Source organism: Sinocyclocheilus rhinocerous, unplaced genomic scaffold (assembly GCF_001515625.1).
Source record: "Sinocyclocheilus rhinocerous isolate Xijiao unplaced genomic scaffold, SAMN03320098_v1.1 scaffold1899, whole genome shotgun sequence".
Classification (NCBI taxonomy): Eukaryota; Metazoa; Chordata; class Actinopteri; order Cypriniformes; family Cyprinidae; genus Sinocyclocheilus; species Sinocyclocheilus rhinocerous.
The window spans coordinates 178250-185078 of record NW_015660895.1 but is presented as its reverse complement, the minus strand read 5'-3'; the positions used below and the strand labels follow the sequence as shown (position 1 = coordinate 185078).

Sequence of the window (6829 nt, the reverse complement as noted above, 5' to 3'; positions counted from 1 at the left end):
GCCATGCAGTAAGGGTAAATATGGGGTCAAAAATATAGCGTCCAATGTACTGTGCTTATAAAAAGACATTTTCAGCACTTATTTTTCACCGGTGTTTTCCCTGCGCTTTAAATAAAGTATTGCATTGTATTGTGTTTTAGGGTTAAATTAAATGTCTGTAAATTTAACAGATAATGCCCTGGCTGGTGAAAAGCTACCAATACCTTTTCTGTGGATTTTTTTGCTCTTTTTATTTTTTTTCCTTTCTTTTCATTCTTATTCTGTCAATTTTGCCAAATTAGATACGCTAAGAAATAAATGAATGGTCATTGGCGCTGCCATTTTACCTATCAGCCTTTATATTACACATTAAAAAGTCATGCAGGTTTAGAACAACGGAAGGGTGAATATTAAAATAAATTTTCCAGCCCAAAATTACACGCTTAGATGCTAATTTGCAATATATCCGCTATCACCACTAGAGGTCAGCAAATCCCAAAGAAATACAAGCGAAACGTCAAGCGTAACAAGTCCTTTTTAAGGAACTTGATTATGGAAGAATACAGCAAGGATTAAGAAAATTCGCTCGTTAAATCATTCGAGTGAAACTTCGGTTTAATTTTCTAATTTCCCCATAAATCCCCTCATCATTATTATTATTAAGTTACAAAGTACACTATATGAGTTAAATTAAATAATAACGAAATAATACTGGAAAACAAACATCCAAAACGGCTGAAATCGTAACAAATCAAAGTTTGTTGTTAAGGGAAGAAGTGGAGCAGGTATCCAGTGCACCCTCATCCCAGTGGAATGCGTTAGTGGGGTGAGAGTCACGCAGTTCACCGGGCCTAGTCTGCGTGGAGATATTTACACGACATTTAACACATTCTCGACTGCGTATACTGTCATCGCATCACATTCTGTCTATTTCCGGGTGAAATCACGGCTCAGAAGTTCGGGTGTTTGTGGACTGTCGACAAAATAGCGGTTACGTGTGGAAAGGGAGGGTGTACATAGCAAACGGGGGGAAAATCGAGCGATCGCTCGCTTGTTTCTCTCAGTCTGCTGAAAGAAGCAGGAAGCGGACTAGAGCTGTTCACCTGCACCGTGTCGAATGAAAGACTGCATTAGACATTTGAAGGGGAAGAAGGCTCAGCTTTTGCCTTTTTACGGTGATTGAAACCTGACCGGTGTTTGGAGTTCAACCCGAGACGCGGACAGTTAACTTTTAACATTTAGTTTCCGTGAATACTACAGAACTGGCGTCGGACATTCCATTCCAGTTGGAATAATCTGTTCTAAAGGTGAGCGTTTTGCACCGTTTATTGTTATATTTTCGCCAATGTGTGTATTGATTTGAACTGCGTAGATTTTTGCTACATTTTGTTACGAGCTTGGCCGACAGCTTCTTTGATCGCAGGCGCTGCCAGACTCAACGTTATTTGTTTATTAATCATTTGAAGTTGAATACATGGGATGTTACGCTCAGACAGTAAAAATGACACATTAGTTGAGAAGTATTGTTGTGCTTCGATTCGATTAATTATTGACTTATTATTTAAGTCTCAGTCTATCTAAAAGTTGTTGACTTTGGGAGTTGTGAAATGCTCTAAATTCATTCTTAACATTCCGAGTATCAAACCGAGGTGCTTGACTTCTAGTGCTAGTTGTAGATATGGAAGAGTTTTATGGAGTTGTATGCGATGTTGGCATCCATTTGATTGATGTTTATTTTTTTATGTAATAAAGTTAAGTCACAATTTTATTATCAAATATAGATCGTAATGTATCGATCCATTACGGCCATTTGTTAAAAAGTAGGGCAGGTTGGATGACACTCGATCACAAGTTTACCGGACAGTCCATAAAACGTGGGTTTATAGGACAGGGAGGCACGACATCAGCTGCGTGTCTTAGACGGATGCGATGCCATAATACTGGACTAAACTATGACTCAAACGCCATACAGACATGAGTAATAAAGGCTGAGCACAGTCAGCCCCAGGACACGCCCACAGGCCGCTCACCAACCTGCTGATGCATACTGCACATAAAGGGAAAAGCATTTTCTGGATCTAATAATCCGTTCCAGATAATTCAGAATTTGGAATTTGCAAACCTCCTTCTTGAAAGTAACCACTGAAGATGCTCCCCAGTTCCCCAGTATCTTGTCAAATCGAAGCAGATCAAGACTGTCTTCAGTTTGACATCATTCCCAAGGTGGTTGCGGCTAAATCAATATTCCATTAGTTATTCTTAATTAGATATGAGAAAATTCTGATTTCAGTAGCCTATTATCTGGAATGAAACATGAGGTTGGGAGTGGGAAACTTAAACCCAAATATTCTCACTTCTAATGTGTTTTTTTTAACCAAAGTATTTATAAAAAGTCTTTTTTTTTTTTAAATTTGAAATAGAACCTCATTTAAAGAATAAGTATTACTAAGTATACTTTGTTTTTATATGCACACACTATCAAATGCCTCCATTGTGCGTAACATGTATTTCATCATCAGCAGGGTACACTGTAAAAAATAAGTGTAATTTTAACTGTAAAATTTTGTAAAAACGCTACGGAAAAAAACTGTTAATAGGTTAACAGTAAGTTCCCGTACTATATACAGGGAGAAACTGTAAAATATCCAACCAGACATTTCGTATATACTTCTGCTTGTGGCGAAGCTACTTGTGATGAGCTTTGATTCTTCATGTGGCTTTCTCTTTTACCACCTGCATTATTATGGCAGTATGTTAAAGGTACAAAACAGATTTTAATAGCAGTGTGCATTGTTGAATTTACTGGTTTACATTCAAATTTTCTTGTTTGTAAATTACAGTTTAAAATTTACAGTTTTTCTGTATTTTTTACAAAATTATTCAGGCAACCACAGCTGGCAAAATTATTTTGTAAAAACTACAGAATTTTTTTTTACAGTGTACTCATGTAGTCCGGAATTGTATAAGTGTAGAGGTAAGATTTAGAGGTATTAAAAAAAAAAAAAAGTTTTTTTTTGTGTGGAAAGATTAGAGTGCACCACTGTATGCAGACACTAGCATACATGCAACAACAAAAAAAAACAGACCACACCTTGCTATTTAGTCTGTGTTAGTTGATGAGAAAGTGAAAACCTAAAACAAATATTTAGTGTCTGATAAAAACAATGTGAACCTCTGAAATGAAATGTCAGTGTTATTTTGAGTGAACTATTCCATTAAGACCATCCCTTTATGGATATACAATGGCCATGGTAACTGTAATTTGTGCCAAAGTAACACAGTTATTGTTACTTCAGTAAAACTTGGAATTAGGCACTTCTCAAATGTAACTACATGACATTCTGATTCTGAAAGCTGTTTACTATGTTTGAATGAGATTAATTTGAATTATTTAAAAAAAAAACATTTTTTATATAGCAATAACTAGAACTGGATTAACTATTTTGGCAGACATTATGAGTACAACAGTGAATTTTGCCAAGGTTATTTCCTTTTTACTTTTACTTTTACTTTACTGGTTTTAGAACAAGGGAAATATAGGACTGTAATTTTAAATAATATGTGTGGAATAAGCATGCAATTTAAAAAAAGAAAATAAGAAAGAAATTACAATACGATGATTGTAAACCTGCAACTGAATGTTATGTTTGATGCATGCTTTCAGAGAGAGTTCGGACCATATTTTAGAGTTAAAATGAGCATAAACAATCCAAGACTGACACTTATTTCTGTGTGTGTGTGTGTGTGTTACTCTGCACCCTCATAAGCCATAAGTCATGAAACATGAAAGGTCATCTTTAGTCAGATAGTATATTAGTGTGTGTAGATGTGTGTTTTTGTGAGTTGAGCTCCCTGGCCCTCACCCAGCTACATGTGACAAGCGCTTCAGAGAGACTTCGGTGGCAGACTGTGATGTCATCAGTCAGGGGACACAAACACTTTGGGATGCCCACACACACTCGCTCACAGTCAGAAGAGAGGTCACTGTGGTGACAGGGGCCATGAATGGGCTGATTCTCTCAGTCATGTGAGAGCACAGTGTGTGTGTTTGTTTTAGCGTTGCAGGAAAAATTTTTTCCTTAGAAATGGGGACAAACACACACATGCACACACCCACAGGGCTGACTGTATGGTTTAAAGAGCAGATTATGTATGGGAGAGCCAGTTAGAGTTAAGAATTACATCTTTAACTTCATAATCTTTTATAAATAATAAATAATGTCAACAAAATTGGCCCTACTTACTAGTGCTGGGCGGTATACCGGTTCATACTGAATACCGGTGTTTATTTTTGTTATGATATGAATTTTTAAAAGACCGCAATACCTATGCGACACTGTTTGAAAGGGGTACCTTTTCACTGTTGCACTGTGGTGAGGGAACAGCTGTATGTGTTACTAAGCGTGAAAGTTCCGAAACTGAAGCTGTAGAACTAATAGAACGTGATGACACAGAAGAACTCATCCACAATATCCACATTGACCGCCACAAATATCCACCGACCCCTGCCCTCAGCTCTCGCGTCTCACACATCGTGTACCTTGCGAGCAGCTTTCGATTGTTTTTTTTTGTTTGTTTGTTTTTACATTGAAAAAATTGTTCGGCAAAAAAGTTTTTTTTTATACAAAGTACAATGACCTCTTGTCAAAATATAAAGGAAATATAATGTCTAATGACATGACTCTTTAAATATTTAGATTCCATCCTCAATCAGTTTTTTTTTCCTTTCAACTATCAGATATAAAAAGATGTATCTAAGGTCATAAAAGTGTAATTGGCTAATCTAAATCCTTGGACCACAGAAAATTAATTTGTTCAAATTGTATTTTATTTCATAGCACATTGTTTAGCACATTAATGCTAAAGAAAAAAATGTAACAAATGTTTTGTTGTGAAACATCAGTTCTCTTTTGTCTACTTATGTATACTGTCTAATTATGTTTTCAAATGACACAAGAAGTGGGCTTATACGGTAAATGGGCACGGTTCACTTCCCTTAAAGGTTACGTCTTTGACAACATGCAATAGATTTGAAAACGAAGCGTTTCTGTTGGGTTGCAACAGTGTTCTCAACAGCCAAAAAGTCTTGTTAAAAGTGAGTGCCACTGGTGTTTCAGGAGGGAGTTCTCCACAATTGCAAACTCATTCAGGTCTCGTCTAGTGCCTTCATATGTCTCTTTATCTGTGTGGTTACGCCTCTGTAGGTTTATTCAACGCATGTTTGCAGCTACCAGGTAGCTTAACATGGATTGTAGTGATGTGATCATTTGAATTTTTAAAATATTTTTTGTAGCTGCTACCTTTTATTGGATGGCAATTATGTACCCATTTGTTGAATGAATATATGAATGAATATGTTATATAGGCCTTACATATATCATTATTTTAACAAATGGGCATACGTTTTTAAGCTTGTGGGAAGTGTCTAAAATGGTTTTTACTCAAATTATGCAAGTGGTTAATAGAAAAGGATCATAGTTCCGCTTTCATTTTATGTCCATAATTTGATCAATTAGTGTCAAGATAGTCAGTGATTACAAGCCATCTGCACTCATTTCCTGTGGAACCCCAGCTGGGACACATGATTGACAGTTTTAATTGAGTCCCGCTTTCTTACATATGTGGCCTCACATTTGCACGGTTGTCTCTTCTGTTTTATGCACTTACATAATAGCTGATTTGCATTCTTATCTGCAGGCCTGATTGCCATGCATATACGTACTCGGACTCACACACCTGTATGCACACCTGCGTGCTTGAGAAGTTCTATGATGAACACTGAACAGAACTCTAAGCGTGCCCACACTTGGAATTCTACAATTCTCTGCATACGAGTCAGGACATGCTAAAGAATTCAGTATCGAGAGATGGGAAAGGAGGGAGTGAAACATACCAAGAGGAATAGATGGAAAAGAGGTAGAGAAAATAATGAAGGAAAAGTGTGTTAAAGCAAATAATTTATTGATTCATAAATGAGAATCGTTTTAAATATATGTGAACAGATGTTCATATTTAGTCTGAAATCCTCTGGGAAGCGATAACAAGCATGTATGTTATAATGTTTTTATTTGTGCCTTTTTTGAATGTGCCTTTGAGAGGCTAATCTTTGTAACTTGATCAAGTAAAAAAAAAAAAAAAATGAAAGTGTGCCAATATTTCACATAAGCTCACATACATGCTTACCTGGCTATTTAAAGCCCTCTTCTCAAACTGATTTGCCCGGCAATTTCTCTGTTTGTCTGTTCGTTCCTGCTTGTCATATTACTGCACATGCATTAAGAGTTGAATACATTTGGTTCTGTGTTGGATCACTACTTGGTCCAGTGTAAAATCTGTCATCATGCAAAACCCAATAAAAACCTCTGATGAAGAAGACATGACATATAATCACAGAGACATACTGATTTCTATTTCTCGAGAGCCCTAGATGAAAAGTGAGAAACCGCACTGCAGTCATCTGAAGCGGTGTGACAGATGCTTTTGCCTTCATCTTTCTGTTTTTCTCATGTGTTTGAGAGAGAGCGATGAATTGAAAATTTAATGTCTCTGCTTTCCGTCTGTCAGTTCTTGCATAACTTTCTCATGTAGATGCATATCACAGCTTTATTCAGACAGGCATGTACAGTTAGTTGTAGAGGAAGAGAGTGAGAGACACGTGTGCTCCACCCACGGCTAAAACGGGACCTTTGTTCAGTCAGGCCTCGGTAGGTAACTGATTAACGTCTTTTTTAGTGTGCGTGTGTGTTTATTGAAATTTTGCCACCGTGGCACAGCACTGAAAGGGCAGCTGCACAATGGACTCTAAATTTAGAGGTTAAAGGAATAGTTAACCCCCACCCCCCCCCTCCAA

The 6829-nt window shown here is 37.0% G+C and overlaps 1 protein-coding gene across 1 annotated transcript in view; it reads left to right on the top strand.

The window, feature by feature from the left end:
* Positions 1-811: 811 nt before the first annotated feature.
* The window catches only part of LOC107726123 (phosphatidylinositol 4,5-bisphosphate 3-kinase catalytic subunit beta isoform-like), a 64092-nt gene continuing 58074 nt past the window's right edge, over positions 812-6829 (top strand). Inside the window, exon 1 of the mRNA XM_016535627.1 lies at positions 812-1286. The gene's annotated coding sequence lies outside the window, so the exon portion shown is untranslated. The remainder of the gene's footprint in view (positions 1287-6829) is intronic.